Here is a 16,969-nt window from a genome sequence, read left to right as displayed (position 1 = left end):
CCCTGTTAGAGTGCCACAATAATGGTGGATAGCGCTATACCAAAGCATATGAGATAATTACCCTCTCTCTGTCTATTCAGCATTTAATATGCACCAAAAGCTGCTGTGATAGAAGTATAAATTAAAACAAGTATATAAATGACCGACTGCAAATACAAGAAATTGTTGCGCCAAATATTGGCACACGTTCAGTACCTGGAGTTTACTGCTCATTCAAGTGGCATCCTAACACACACACACACACACACATATAGATATATCTCCATCCACATTAATCCTTAAGATTAAGGAAACCGCACTCGCAGAATGTAAACTTCTCCAATTAGTTTATTTTCCACAAAGTATCCAGTTCGAGGAGCAACCGACGCGTTTCGTAAACAGTTTACTTGATCACAGTTAATATGGTACTTTCAAATCCACCAATTAATCCTCTTTCACAAACACGTGATCTATGATGTCATCATTTTTTACCAAACCCCTCTTGTTGAATTGTGGGATATGTAGTCCTTTATTTAAACTAATGGTAAGAGATTTTTGATCTTTATAAATTTATGTGTATTTTCATATTATTAGTAACCCTAAAACCACCTATATATTATGTGTGTTACATCTAGCTATGTTTTAATTTTTATTTCTTATGTGTGCCCCAAAATATTTATGTTTGGCTTTCCTATGCACAAAGCTATTTTATTTAATCGTAATTTTTAACGATTTATACGGGCGCATGCAGCCCAATTGTGTATGATTCACCGCTGTTTCGGAGAGAATTATTTTCCCTTATATATATCGCCAGGATATATATTCTTATTTATGAATACCGATTGTATCACACTGTTTTTAATTAAGCCCTCCAGGGGGCCTATGTTTTGTTAACTGGAAATGTTATTCTTCTTCCTTTTTAAGCGGGGCAGTGCGTCTTATTCTCTCTAAAAAGATGGTATTTATAGGGGTCTTTTAATGTGTGATGTCTCTCCACAATAAAAATATACGAACATTCTCAAATTTTTTTGCTATTGTTACATTATTTTACATCCATTCGCTACAATGATGAAGTAGTCCATCCATTCAAAGATGAACATGTAAGTCCTCACTTTGATTCAGTCCATACTGCATCAGTGTTCTGAAGTTCAAAATCTGTCTTGACTCTCTCCTTCTTAATTTGTTTACCCGATCTCCGCCTCTTACATGAAGCGGGATCGATTCTAAAGCATAGAAAGTTAGTTACTTCCAATCTCCTTTGTGCTCCAGTTCCATATGTTTGGCGATGGCATTACTCCGATCTTTATTTATTGTTGAATGGACATGTTCTAATATCCTCTTCTTTAGCTAACATATAGTGCTGCCAATGTACATTAGCGGGCAAGGACATTCCACGACGTACACAACAAATTGGCTTTTGTATATTGTTAAGTCTCTAATTTGCCACATGGTGTTATCTGAAAGTTTCACTTCTGTTTTGTTCCTTGCAATTTGGCAAATTTTACAGTTGTAACAGTTCACAAAGACATTCGTTTATAGCCATTGTGTCTCTTTAGGTTTCCCACTTCTTTGATGGGGACTGTGGATTAGTTTGTCCTTTAGGTTTTTTGCCCGGTGAAACGTTATGTTTGGGTGGGTCCCCATGATTTTTCCCACCGTTGGATCTAACTGTCGTAGTTTCCAGTTCTTTCTCAAGATCTTTACAATTTGTTTAGATTCATTGGATACATCTAGAATTAATCTTACTGGGTACTCTTTGGATTGCAAACTTTCTATGTGTTTCCTTTTGATTGTGTCTTGTCTTATTTTCTGATCTGCTCTTTTCCAACTTTTTTCCACTATATGGTTTTTGTATCCTCGTTGTTTGAATCTTCTTGCGGTGGTCATGCTTTGTTTTTCCCATTCAGTATTTTCTGAGCAGATCCGCCGGATCCTAAGAAACTCTCCATAGGGAATGTTGTCAATTACTGTTCCTTTGTGAAAGCTATCGGCGTGCAATGTTGCATTAGTAGATGTTGATTTGCGATGTAAAGTTGTTTGCAATTTATTTTCACGGATATAGATCTCAGTGTCCAGAAATATGACCCTTTCTTTAATTATTGTGTACGTGAATTTGATGTTCGCATTCATGGAATTCAAGATTTTAAAATATTCTTCAAATTCTTCTGCTGCTCCATCCCACACTAATAGCAAATCATCAATGTACCGCACCCACATTGCTTTCTTGTTTTCATATTGGTCATTATTCAGATGCCACGCCAATTGTTGCTCCCACCACCCCATTGTGAGACACGCGTATCCGGGGCTAAAGGAAAAACCCATAGCGCTTCCTTTCATTTGTTGGAAAATCTCTTCCCCAAAAAGAAAGACATTCTGGCTTAAACACATTTCCACCATATCCATTAGCATTTGATTATGTTGGTTGTATTGGATGCTGTCATATTTTCACCTCTCAGTTATCTAAAAAGCATGCAGTGTGTGGCGCCTTCATTGGGGAGCACCTTTCGTTTGGATATATAGCCGCGAAAGGCACCCCACTGCGGACAGTGCAGTTCCTCAGCGCCGGTGGTAACATCAGGGTAGACGTGGATGGAACGGTATGCCCGGGTGCAAGGACATGAAAAAACAGGGCATAAACTTTGTCTGTTGCAAGCAACCAACTGGGGTATGTAGATAACTGTGAGGAGAAAATATGACGGGTCTATGAGTAAGATGCTGGAATGCATTGAAACGCGTCAGGCGGTGAAGATTGTTTTGGAAGGTTAAGGACAGCATGATGTGAAAACCGGATGGTTGGTATGTTGCAGAGTACGCTTCCGAAGCTTTGTGCATTTGGTGAAGAAAATATCGCATGGCAGTCCTGTCATGGGAAGATGAACCATCTCTACGGAATAAATAGAGAGGCTGAGATTTGGAAACCAGTTCCGAGACTAATACAGCGCAACAAGATTATATGTATACCTATACATATACACAAAGGTGAAAGTAAGTTCTAGTTTAGTGAAAATTTCAGTTAAAACGTAACATTTTAAACTAAAAAACTAAAAACTGAAAAACACTGAAATTCACCAGTTACAGTTTACTAAGCTAACTTGTACTTTGTTTACAGTACTGATTTTGTAAGTATTCTAGTATAAGGTGCGACATGAAGGTGTCACGGTAACGACTCCGAGTTGAGGACAGAAACAAACCTCCAACGATCATCTTACACCTGTGCCGCTCGCAGCCAATCATCTGAAGCCTTTCTGAAGCTATGAATAATAGAAGACGTACAGCGGACTCACTCTTTGAGGGTTCCTTTCGTTCTTTGCAGCAGCTCCACTTACCCAACATTCATTAGGAGTAGCAAGAACACTGACGCTGCCAAAACGGAGAGCAGCTAGAGAGCGTGAGACCTCATCTTAACGTCACGTCACTGCTATGCTCCTTTGCAGCTTATGATGGGTATAATCAGCTGCTAGCTTGCTGTTATTCCGTATGCAATTGGGAGAGGAAACCTAGACTGTCAAGCAAAAGGGAGCTGCGATCCCACAGTTTCTTAATTTACTCTGCATTAAAATGTATATATCCGATTAAAAACAGCGTCATCCCAGGCCACAGCAACTGTCCATTCCGATCAGATATTCTGCCCCATACCCACGGGCCACTAATGCGAGCAGAGAAATAAACACAGCTAGTAACAAGTACCCCCACCAGAGCACGCAGTGACGAGTTTCTCTTCATTTTATCAGAATCGATGTGAACATTGCGTTGCTCCCACCCACGCATATCTGTTCGTGGGGGGTGGTGGCAGCAGGAGATGTCTGGGGCAGAAGAGAACAGGGAGGGAAATGATGAAGATAAATGGATGACCTGGGAAGTTTGACATCTGGAAATGGAAGGCACGATCTCAAAAGTGAACCAGAATAACTACAATCTGAAGTTTACATATGAAAATACCAGAACCGCTTGCTAGAAACGTCAGTCTATGTGATGGACAGAACACTCTACACCAAAGTGTATAGAAAATAAACAGCATGTCATAGAAGTCTTCATGTGCACAGTGTTCACCCTAGTGGTCTCAAGGGGAGTGTTCAATATGGAAAACTCTGAAGAGCAGCAGGTCATAGAAGTCTTCATGTTCACAGGGGTCACCCTAGAGGTCTCAAGTGGAGTGTGCCATATGGAAAATGATGACAAGCAGCATGTCATAGAAGTCTTCACGCGCACAGGGGTCACCCTAAAGGTCTCAAGTGGAGTGTTCCATATGGAAAACTCTGAAGAGCAGCATGTCATAGAAGAGTACCCAGACTCAATGCCTCTAGTAAGTCCCTCAGTCACTATCCCTCTTTTTCAAGGGAACTTTATCTGGGCAAAATGGGCACAGTCGCATCATAGTTATATTTTTACAGCTTATTTGGATGCTCTACAATTTTTTTTAAATTTCAGTCATATTTACAAATATATACACATGCATTTTTTTTTTACAATCACATTCGTTATTATATTTTAAAATAAGCATTCCCTGAGTTTTTTCGAATTCATTGACTTTGCATTAAACATACATAGAAGAAAGAAAATCCATAAAATGGAACTCGTTACTTAATTTCTTTGAACTTGATGCAGGTACAGATCCAGACACTATTAAAGTAAACTCTGCATTACATTATGTCAATACAATCTTCACATGGTCCAAACACTGAAAACGTACAAACGTGTTCTAGTTCAAACTGGGTAGGTGTTTCTCTGCTCACTAACCCATGCCACAGTATTGTATCCAATGTTCCCACACAATCAAATTTTTTGTGTGATCCCCTACTTTCATATACAGACTTCTCAGTTGCTATGCTCCAGACCATATCTATATTATTTCCATGTATCCAGTCTTAGAGCCACACAAATGCCAAATTTCCTGGGGATATCTCAGTGTCACCATAAAGTCCAAATCATAAACCAACTGATCACATTTCCAGGGTGCAGATTCATACCATATCCTCAGAATCCCCTTCCTCATCTGGAGTACCTGTTCCATCTATCAAACTGGACTAAACCACCACCCAAAATTTAATAACACAGGGAGAAGAGCGTTAGATATGGAGTACATCTCCAACTTGGTCACATCCCCCGACACGTAGGTCTGTATCTGCCCTCCTTAATCTAAGCATTGTTCCCTGGTGTGATATATTTTGTGCATACTTTATTAACTGTATTTGCCTAAATCCTGCTTTAACTGCACCCATCATCTTTTACCTCTACATGGAGTTCTTTGATGCATTTTTGAAAACCGCTACTTCAAGATCCGCCAATAATATCCAACTCTACCTAAAAATATCCTCAATCGATGACATACAGAGGTTCATATCCTGACTCAAACTCATTTCTATCTTCAACTAACTTCTTGAAGATTAAACCCACCAAGACTTAATTCCTCCTGCTTACAATCAGTACCAAATAAGTCCAGGTCCCAATCTGGCACTGCAGCGTCAAAGTTCCAGGTGTCAACACCTAGCTGATGAAGTGGGCATTATCCCTGAGACTCACCGCTTACAGTAACATTTCTTTTAAAGAACATGTAGATAAGAAGGCAAAGACAGATTGGATTCAAATCTTTCTCTTGAAGAAAGTGAAGCCCATTCTCCTAGTAAATGACTCCAGAATAACCGTATAAACCATAGTCCTCTCCCCACCCAGACGCAATGTCCTGCTTAGTGGTCTTCCTGACATCCCCTTGGCACCCCTTAGGCATCCTACACACAGCAGTATAGCTCTACAATACTCAAATAAATTCTACCACATCAACCCCATGTGAAGACATCTGGACTGGCTTCCCTAGCTATTCAGATAATCTTTAAAACCATCTGCATTATGAATAAAGCCCTAAACATCAACACCCAAGCTTACCTAGCTAACAAACTAAAAACATATGGATGTTAATGCCAAACGAGGAGCGTGGATATCGCCAGATTGGAGGCAAAGCGCAGAAAAAAGCGGGGAAAAAAACCAGAAGGCAATCCTTATTTGTACATGCTTTCAGCATTTGGAATGCCATCATATCAACAACAGGATAGTGCAGGCTCTCCTACAATTAAAAAATAAGTTGAGTACACATCTCTTCAAGGAGCACTGCCCCGACCAGACAATTTACCTTTAACACTACGAGTGCCACACTCTGCTTTGAGTTAGGTCCACACTCTACAAATTTGAGCATATACATACATACATATGTTGGTGCAACTTCTTCAACAATGGCTGAATTGCCAAACGGCTGATTCTGCTTTTCACCCTTCAGGTAATAAATGTACAAAAAGGAATTGTCATTGGTCGAGTTCAAGCACAACGCAACCTCTTTCATTGCTTAATGGGATGGGAATTCAGGTTTTGGGTCATTCAAATTTAGAATGCTAAAAAGTTTCCATTGGTCACTATCGCAACTCCAAATGAAAAAAATATCGATATATCAGGACCATGCAAAAAAAAATCTTGAAAAAAATTGCCCACCAGGTTATAAATATGTCCTTTTTCAAAGTAGCCAGTTTACCGGATTCCCAATATTACGACCATACTTATTCCATTGGACATTCTGCTTGTTCTGAAAGAGGTTTTCTTTGAACACTAATTGCAGTGACTTGCCAAATGTAAGGCAATCTTCTGTGGGATGTTAGAGTAGAGGGTCTCAATGTATGACATGATCAACCACTCTATGTCACATTTGAACCTGAGGACCTCTACTGTGGTAATTACTGCAGCCATATCTTTCAAGTGTGAGGCTAATCTATTCACACTACTTCTCAAACAAACGTCTAGATACTTGGAAGTACTGTAACCAAATGTATGCAAGCTACTACAAGTTTAAGTGGCAGGGCTTTTAAATCTTCATGGACTTTTAGAAGTCTAAAAAGTAGGAGTAGAAGGACGAGGGCTGTTCAAGAATGCATATTCTTATACACCTAACCATCTTTTCTCCTTGATCCTTAATTAGTCTCCAAACATATGTATACAGTACATCTGAACTTACAGTAATTTAAGATCAGTAACCTTCATCGTCAAACAGTTTCTCCTCCTCCACAGGTTTATTCGTAATTGATATGCCATTGCTTAACGCTAGCAAAGCTCCATTTTCTTCTCTGGTGAAATGATGCTGGATACAAGGACAGGACTGAGAGCTCCTCTAAACAATTCTCTACTACCTTTCGAAATAAAGGCCACTACTTGACCCACTGACTCTACTGATCAAATAAAATCAGAAGGGGGTCTGAGGCCCCTACTGTTCTATTGGTCCCTAATTTCTGTATTGCTAAAGAATTTCGTCAGCTTGATTCTTTGAAACAGACAGTTTACAGCTCCATATAATTCAAACAAGCCAGTCTCCAAAACATCTATCTAAACTTCACTTAACAACCTGGAGGCTAAATTCATGACTGGAATTTTTGACTTCTGCATTAATAGTGCCGGTTTTGTTGCATGCTAGTTGTAATATATGGATGTTGCATTGCCTCTCCATCTCCTCAGGTCCTCTGTGCTCCCCTATGGAACTGTAGGAATAGGGAAAGAAACAACATTTGGACTGTTCTCCTGTTGGAAGGGTTCATACACCCTGTTCTTCATGTTATCCTTTTTCCAATTCTATTGAAGATTTAGAAGTGTTTGAAAATGTTGTTATATATTTTAGCATCTTTGCTGCTGATAGCCTAACTGTTGTGGTTTTTCTCCTTTGTAACAATTTGCTCTACAGAAAGGTTACATCTTTTGTGCTGCATAGTTGATGTCCACCTTCATCTTCCCATTTTCAGATATGTATTGAAGTTATTCATCTCATTCTTAATCTCTTCTAAGCATGTTTATCATTTTTCACGGATGACATTTAATAATGTGTCTATCCAGGACAATAACTATCTCTTAAGCAGTAGAGATAAGCTGCAACAACTTATCACAAGACTTATCTTATGGCAATCAGGTTACAAATCCCTGTAATTTGTTTGTGCTATACAAACGGTGTGAAGTTGTTTGTTACCTGCAATCCAAGTGAGATATTTCCAGCCTTGCAACATTCCATCACAAACTGTGGATACGACTCAGTTCTGGCCATTTTCATCTTGATGTTAAACCATTTTTCACCACAAAATTGACACATCTATTAATTTGTGAAACTAGTCTTTCATACAATGATGGGTGTTCAAATGATCAATTCTGCCACACTTCTAAGAGCTATTATTTCTTATACTTCCTACATTCATCTTAGGAGGAGGCCCTCTAGTCCAAAGACAGCCCTGCTACTTGTCCCTAATGAAGGGAAACCCACACTACTATGAAAGGGAAGAGGTATCAAGTGAACTGTAAGCAGCAGTACATTATCTATCTATGTGAATAATGGGGAGATTTGTCTCCATTCCTTAAACACGATGCTAGATTACGACCTAGAAGGAAATAAATAGAAAGCGCAGAGCAAATGGAATTCAAGTAACAGCTAGTTTTATTGGACACACATGCATCAGGAGCCGATGAGCGGATTTGCTAGGAGCGAGTGAGAAATAGGATTACGGGTAGTTAGTTCTGTTGCCAGCAATTTATAATTTAAGGAAGCAGTGAAGGAATAGAGTGATAGAAGCATAATGAGAATTATATTTTTTTAATCTGTTTTGGATAGTGAAGTTCACTGGCCTAAAGAACATGAAACATCATGCTCAGAAAAAGCGTTTACATTTCTTCTGCCCTTTTGTGACAGCAGAGAGGGGAAACCCAAATTCTAGGACTTGCCTGACCAAGAAGAAAGAGGCACACATGGCTAATGTAGGACTTCCAGAGCCTCTACTGTTTGAACTCCGCTGAACCTGTTCATAACTGTGCATTGTAGATAGTGAAAGCATGATCAATACTAGGTGGAAAAAAAGATTCCACGTCCCAATGCTCCTAGTTTGAAACTTTCTTGAGCAAAACACAGGTCACTTGATGTTCTGGTGAACTGCAAAAAGTCCACAAAAGTCACCAACAGTACTACTAAACGCTGGACAATATGCTGTGCCCCAAGAACTATCAAAAGCACATGCACAGATTGCATCCTTTTTTAAAAATGTGTATTATTTTATAAACAAATATATACAAGAAACTATTCTGGTGCACAGACATTGTACATTACAGGTCGAATTGAGAATTTTTAATTCCATTAGGCATCGATTCATAGGATTCACTGAGTAAATACTGTGTGTCAGTAGGCACACATTTCCACCATATAGTTTTTAAGCCAAGGGGCCAAATATAGTTTTCTCCAATGAGATGAGGAGAAATATAGAGGACAAAGGGGAAGACCAAAACAGAATCCAGGTATGAGCAGATTGTCTGAGTAACTTGTACCTCAGTAGTAACTATATATCCCTGGGCTGAAAGGTCTGGGGGAGGTCACCATTGAGTTCAAACTGCGCCTGACATCATATGGGGGAATCCAATCTCATGAAGAAGGGTAAAGAGGTACTGAAGATCCATTTTCTCACCCTCCATATCAATTATCACACACACAAGTAAGGAAGAATAGGACTCTTCTTGTGTGAAAAAACCCCCACTTGGGGACAGATATGCCACTGGGAAAGGCAAGGGCCTCACCCACATAACTGTGGCATGCTACATCAATGGGCAGTCCCACACTTGTACTCATGTGAGTTCAAGTGGGCTACTAGTACCTTTTGTGGAAGTGAGGTTTTTAGGTCTTGCCTAGGCAGTGCATGCGCTGTCTTCGAGACGTGGTATTCAGTCTATCAGCTTTAAAGACGCCCAGCACATTCCATTGGTTCTTTCGCCTGCCTTTACAAATTCCTTTGTTTCATTGGTCAATAGCATACATTTGTTCTGCCGTTAGGCTGTTTTGTTCCGCCCTGGGGATTGCCCCTGCTACATGGACCCTTTCACTATGGGCCATATGTTTTATTCAATGCACTACTTTGTCTTTCACTCTCTCCTTGCCGCTGCTCCCAGTTCACAAAATGTCCTGTGCTATTCCCACAACAATACCTCCTGTCCCCCACACCTTGTGTTTATTTTGAACAGCTGTTCTTCGCTTTCTCTCTGGGCTGCAGCTGCAGCTTCCTCCCTCCTGATTGCTGGGCTCTTTTCTCCAGTAGCTGCGGTAGTGTTGGGCTCTTATCTTCCGTAGTGTTAGGCAAGCGCTGCACTATTGCCATACAATACAGAGGAATGCATTGTTGCGGCACTTAAATGTGAACTATTTACAGAGAAATATTGCCGCTACTGTGAAAGGAGAAACAAAAACTACAACCCTCAAGTGGCACACTCGCATTCGAGCCTCAGGAAGTTTTTTTAATGCATGTTGTATGATGAACACAACTTTAACCATTCAGAAATTATAATGATAGCAATAGCAAAATGTAAAAATCTGTTACTTTCTTCTTTAGCAGTTTTGTGTAAATATAGACAGGCTCCATTTTTATTATTTTTGCCGTTTTCAGACAGAGTAAATACACTCATGTGCACTCTGCTTTCTCATGCATAAACCAGCTTGCAAGATTTGAATTATTGGTGTATCCTTTTGTTTTACAAACAATGAATACACACGACAAACAGGACAAGCAAATAAAGGGGCCCTTTCCAAGGGCTCGGTATTCATATGCAAAAGCAAACTGAAAGTTCCTGTGAAGGAAGGGCTCCTAATGTCAAGAGCTTCTTTGTAGCGTCACTAAAAGCCCAAGCATTCCTCCAGGTACCTCTGAAGGCTTCGCGGGGTTTCACCGTGTCAGGGCGAGATTGTATCTCAGAATTTGTGCATCCCAGATAAGCAAGCTATTTCGTGGACTGCATTAAACTGTACAAATGTTGCATGACACCTTTCGTGCCCTGGTCCTTGCTGCGAAGGGTCAACACAACTGGCATGATAATTCTTACAAACAATACTTCATGCATAAACCTATTAGCGACGTTTTCAATTCTCTTATCAGTCCGATTAACAGCAGCCTTGACTCCTACAGGTAAGACACATACGGACAGCCTTTAACAAAGGTAATTATTACACTAAGCGGTAAACACTAATCGGTGATTGTAATGTTATATTGACTGTAAAAACAGTCATATGACACTTGCTTGTTTTATGTTTACGCATAAATAAAAAGGATTAACTCACGAGAAATGTATGTAATTGACGTTGCTGAAGCACACAGCTGCCAAAAGGCCACTTATTATAATGGACACCTTCTGCATTAAATGTGAGAGAGGAATGGATATTCCTTGGCTGTCGGGGTCTATCAGAGCCTCCGCAGAATTAACAAAGGTAGCCTCTTTTTTAAACCAGAGCACAGCCGAAACATTCCATAAAAATGAGTTAAAAAACGCACTCTACACATTATATAACACAGGAAGGATTAGTATGGAATCGAAGAAATCCTCTGTATTAAGTTATATGAGCATAGAATAGTACAGGCATCCTTTGCCAGTATATCTCACTTTACCTAGGACTTATTGGAAAAGGAGACTTTTATTTGGTTTGAGTGCGGGCACTGCAACATTTTTGCTATGTTTCCCTTTTGGCTATCAGCCTAACCTTGATCACACCCCATGCCCTTGTGACGGAGTGAGTGCACAAACTGATTTGCATTTATAGTTCCTTTGTAATTATTATTTAAAATCTGTGAAGTGGTTTTTAACCCCTTTGTTTAAAAAAGCAGAGACCTGCTTCCCTGGACAAAGCCCACCAGTGGCTGCTTTCTTTAAATAATGAAGAATTGGTTTTTCGCACTAGCACTTAAAAAAAATAAAAATGCCACCCGGGCTCGTAAGATAATGTCCAACATCTGACATTTTTATCCCTGTATGAATACCTTGCCAAACCAATTGATGAATTGTTAATGATGCATTATTATAAACTGTCTAATCTATTTTGATATGGATTTTATTATTATTGCTGTACAACTGTCATCTTACTGTGCTTTTATGGATTTTTTAAAATCCGAATAAAGTTATTTTGAACTTGACACCTTCTGCCAGCCCGGGCACAAAGCTTTCTGTACTTTCACAATTAACATTGCAAGTACAGTCTCAGTAATCATAGTAGGGAAAGATGCCTTAGCTAAAAGGCCAGCAATAACTGAAATCGTTTTAGATGAAATGGGCATTTAATTGCTACTGGAGCACAGTGAGGTTTTTGCTGGACGTCTTAAAATTTGTCAGTGAGGTGTGTCATTACTTCTTCATTCAGAAACAGGCCGCCTCACCTACCAGCATTCAATTTGCCCCATTGCATCATGCACTCTTTCTACTACTCTATCTAGAGTTAATTCACCATACCTATCACTCTCAATCTTACTTTCTATTTTATACAGCGCTCATCCCTACCTATTCACCATACTACATATTTCCAATACACAAATACACTACACACCACACAATTCCACCCCACACTATTCCACACCTAGCAATTCCAATTCAAATCACATACTTCCACTACAAACATACATTCACTCCACTACAAGCAAACAACATAAGTTGGCTTTTAACGCCTTAACTGCGCCCGGGATTTTGCGGAAGTTGGGCACTTACGCAAAACGGGCAGGGCCGTGTCGGCCATTGGCCGACGGCAGCATTGGGGAGGTAGTGCTGCCGCCAGCCAATGCCCGACATCAGCACGGAACGGGTTAAGGTTGAACCTAGGCAGCATGCTTGCACAGTCTCTTGACATGCTGTATCTACTTCTGTGGGCTTTAACCACGTCCATCAATTTCATTCGTTCCTTGGCCTGCCTTTAAAAATTCCTTTGGTGTCATTGATAAAAGCTTTACATTTGTCCCACCTTGTTTTGTTCCCGCCCTGGAGGCTGACCCTGTTACATGGATTGTAACAGGGTCAGCTAATTGGCCAGTAGTTCACTTCTGGCCAATTAGTTTAGGCGCACTACTTTTTCTTTTGACTCGGCTTGTGGTGCCGTCCCCCTACCACCTCCCACCCGCTGTATTTCCTGTTTGTGTCTGCCCACCCCACCACCTCTCCCATGTCACTGATTGCATGTCCCAACTCCCCCCACAATGAGTCTCCTCCTTCTATGTATGCATGTGTAAACAAACTTTTTAACATTACATGCTTTTGCCACCCATGAAGCTTTTGTTGGATCTGCACACCTACAGCTTCTGTTTGAGGAGCACAACGGCTCCTGGAGACTGAATTTACGCTTTTGTTCCCTGAGCATGATTTGATTAAATATTCAGAGCAATGTCTTGCACATCAAAGCGCCCCTCAAAGCCCCGGCTCATTCCACTGGTCTACATGTTGTTTGTTTTGTTAATGAGGCAGGACCACTTAGGGTTCTGCCTGACACCAGTGTGCTCTGCAACGAGAGACAGGACACTCCTCTCTGGGCCTATACATTTCATCCCCCTCTTATCAGCGAGTGAACGGAGTGCAAACAACAGGGAGGGGGAGGAGTGTGGCGCGCACACTAAGGGCGCGCACACGGAGCAGGAAATAAACTGATGTAACCCCAAACTGCTGCTCCCTCCCTGGGACAGCTCTTCCTTCTAAAAAGCAAACACTGTTGCAAGGACAGACACAACACATTCGTTACCCTAGCAATCACCAATTGGTGTTGAAACGAGCTTGTAACTGTTTACATCCGGCTGGTTTCGGGTGAACCATACGGACAGAGGTTTGGATAAGAGCTGTTCGTTTATGGTTGTGTGTGAATGATTAAGTTTCAGATCTGTGTTTTGTGGGATAAAATCTTACACCTGAATCATGAAGTCTGAGTAAAAACAATATGCGACCCAGATGTGGGTAGGCCAGGACATTTCAACCTGTCACAGACAGACTTAGGAGTGGAATTTGTGGTTAAAATCTACCTCCCCACATAATGGTTATTCTTAATTTAATTGTTTTTAGGTCTCCCGACCTGCGGTGCACTGCGTAGCAGTGCTCACGCAAGTTGCATGAGCTATAGTAATCAAGATCAGATTGTGAGCTGACCTAAGAATCGCACACGCTTGTGCATGTGCGTTTCCTTTTCTGCTCCCCCATTGGCCTTTGCGTGCGTCTTATTGTAAAAGACTGCACGCAATTGGCCCGAAGCACGCACATAGCTCCTCCCATGGCCTATTGGTGTCTATTACGCGCACAAAGCGCGTAATCGACACCAATAGGCCGTGGGAGGAGCTATGATTGTGCCCACACAGGCGTGACGTGCGCGCCACTTGTTTTATTTGGCAGCGCATGACCGCATGCCTTTATTTTCTTCTAAACTTGCCCCTTTTATATGTATTGTTTATTTTTTAGATCTGCACTGACCCTCATATAGAGCTTTCTGAGATTAAACACCATACCGCATCATACCTAGCATACCACGCTTCGACATGTTCCGACGTTAGCATACCGTGTAGTGACGTAACATTACATAACCAGAGACTCGTATAACATGCCATAGTATGACATGCCAAATTAACACGTCACGACACAGCTTAGTTTACCATAACCTGATGTGACATAACATGGCGAACATGGCGGCATAGTACAGCTTCCCCGTACAACATGGCATATCGTGACATCTCATTCCGTTTTTGGGCAGACGTGTTGCCTTGCCAAGTGTGCATGTTTGGGCTTTATGTTAAAAATCCTAACAGTGAATGTTGTTCTAGTGCACCGACCACTTACCCTAGCTATGCTAACATCTACGTCACCATATTATAGCAGCAAATCTATTTTACATCTTTGGCTTGTGTTACTGCACAGACAGTTAGTGGTTTCAAAATACATAATTCACGGAAGCGGTCTCACTCAGCAGTGGGAGGCTGCCCGAGCGCCATAGGTTGCTTTTCACAAACAGGACATCACCTACCATACAGAGCACAGAAGCTGTTTCACTGAGCGCTACACGAATATATAAATATGCAAGAGCAGTAAAACACGCATAATTCCCCAGAAAAAAATATTTTAGTTTTCTTGATAAATTCACACGTATTTCATATGTAATTTTTTTCTTGTATAAAAAAAAAAGCGAGTAGAAGCCGTTTTAGGGTCCAGTAATGACGTTTCGGGGTTCAGGTGATTTTATTTTAGCTGCATTTAGTTTCTCAGCGGGCTACTACATCCATTCCACAGTGCTTTTTGCCCTCCTGACCAGAGTTTCAAAACCAGGCGGGTCCACTCAACCTTTCATCATTATAGATCAATAAAATGAAATGAGTACAGTTGAGTTGGAATACAAGAAATAGCTCCTATTGAGTGCCTAGATGCCTCAAGGGCTGAATGTCCCGCTTTACAGTTAGGCATGTGAGGTTATTCTCATTATGCATTTTTAAGCTTTTTCTGTCAACTGTTTGAATTACGAGAATGTATCCCATTCACTGCAACCTCCTGGTTTCCCTTTTAACTCACAATATATTTTTATATGCAATGGAAAAGAGTTTTTTAAACATTCTGTAACAATTGTGTAATGGATTAAGCAAACAAAAGTTTGCGTAAGCGAATTACAAATAAAAATTAAATTAGAACCCAGTAATTTTTTACGGTCCTATGTCCTTTTGATACCTTGTGAACACAGGTTTAATGTTCATATTTGTAATTAACTTTTCTGTTTTTTCATATCACAGTAACGTTTATGCTGCGCTGTACAGTGCAAAGTATGAAAACACACTGTGTGTGCGTGTGAGGCAGAAAGAGAGAGATGGGATGGGGGGGGGGGGTGAAGATGAATAGGTGAGTGGTAAGTAAGCCTGGGTGAAATTGTGGTGCAGTGTGTGTGTGTGTGTGTGTGTGTGTGTGTTTTTACATGTGTGTTTTCGAGTACGAGTTTTTGCTCCTGGCACTGGCAACTTGCATATGTGTTTTTATGTGTGCTTCTATATAATCTAGTTTGTACATTCCTCGGTTTGTGAGCTTCTTTGTATACGTAAGTGGAATTGTGTTATTGATTGTGCTTCCCTGTATCGATGTGTGTGTCTAACTGTATCGGTGCATGTTTATGTGCTTCCATTTATCAGTGTGTCTGCAGGTGTGTACGTGTGTGTGTCTGTTTGCAGGTGTGCGTGTGTGACCATTGTGCGCGAGAGCATTTCCCAGTGCCCACCTCTGCTTGTTTTTTTTATTAAATTTCATATGTTAAAGCGTCAACAAGTGTTTCCTTGTATTTTTCTGGCGTGGGACGTTTTCTGGAAGTACAATCAGAGACCATCTCTCTGAGGGCTGTGAATGCAGGAGCCACCCCCAGTGCTTTAAATGGAAAAAAATGTATGCAGGTACTCACCAAATTGAGATGTTGACTAGGGGTGGGGCTTGGGGGTGGGGCTATGGGGCAGAGGTATTTGCAGTGCTAAGGGACCCAGCCAGAGGCAGGCATTTAATGTGATTGAGATTGAATTGGTATGCAGATGTGCATAATGATACTAAAGCATTTCTGGTATATTTAGAGTATTCTATTTCCCTTATATGTTCAAAAGGGTACATTCGATGGCACTGAATGTAATGCCACATGGTGTAAGGTGTCCTATTATTATATTGTAGCGAAGTAGAAGCTAGAGCTGTGAGCAGCTTAGCCACCCCCCCCCCCTGCCCAAGCCTAACGGGAGCGGAGTGCTGCCACTGCAGCTTTCAGTCAGCATAGTGCATTATAACAGCACTCCAGTTTGACAGCTGAGGAGGCACTATAATGCGTTACTTTGCATTTCAGTGCGGTGATGAGGATGTGTGGTACTTGGCAGGACTGCATGTGCTTTAGAAAAGCTTACATTCTCCTCTGCCCACATTACTAAACCTTGATTCCCACCAGCTCTGCACAGCATCGCTATCACTACCTTCCTCCTCAGTCTGGCTCCAAACAAGTGCTGCCCTACTCTGCTATACCAGCAGGAAGCCTTCTCCGAATTCCCTAGAGTCAGAGATATGCCTGTTAGCAGGCCCTGATCACACACTTAGAGTGCAGAGACGTTTTAAGTCATGAGCAAAGTGGTCTATGGCCCAGGGACCCAGTCTTTCAGGGGGGGCCCCAGTCTTTCAGGGGGGCCCCAGCCAGAGCCAGCTATGCTCTGCAGAGAGT

General features: G+C 41.1%; 1 protein-coding gene across 1 annotated transcript in view; it reads right to left on the bottom strand.

Moving 5' to 3' along the window:
* SYNRG (synergin gamma) overlaps nt 1-16,969 on the bottom strand; it is a 550,586-nt gene that overhangs the window by 100,884 nt on the left and 432,733 nt on the right. The gene's annotated exons all lie outside the window — the stretch shown is intronic.

Source organism: Lissotriton helveticus, chromosome 3_1 (assembly GCF_964261635.1).
Source record: "Lissotriton helveticus chromosome 3_1, aLisHel1.1, whole genome shotgun sequence".
Lineage (NCBI taxonomy): Eukaryota > Metazoa > Chordata > Amphibia > Caudata > Salamandridae > Lissotriton > Lissotriton helveticus.
The sequence above is the reverse complement of the archived record's forward strand: the minus strand, read 5'-3'. Positions and strand labels throughout refer to the sequence as shown.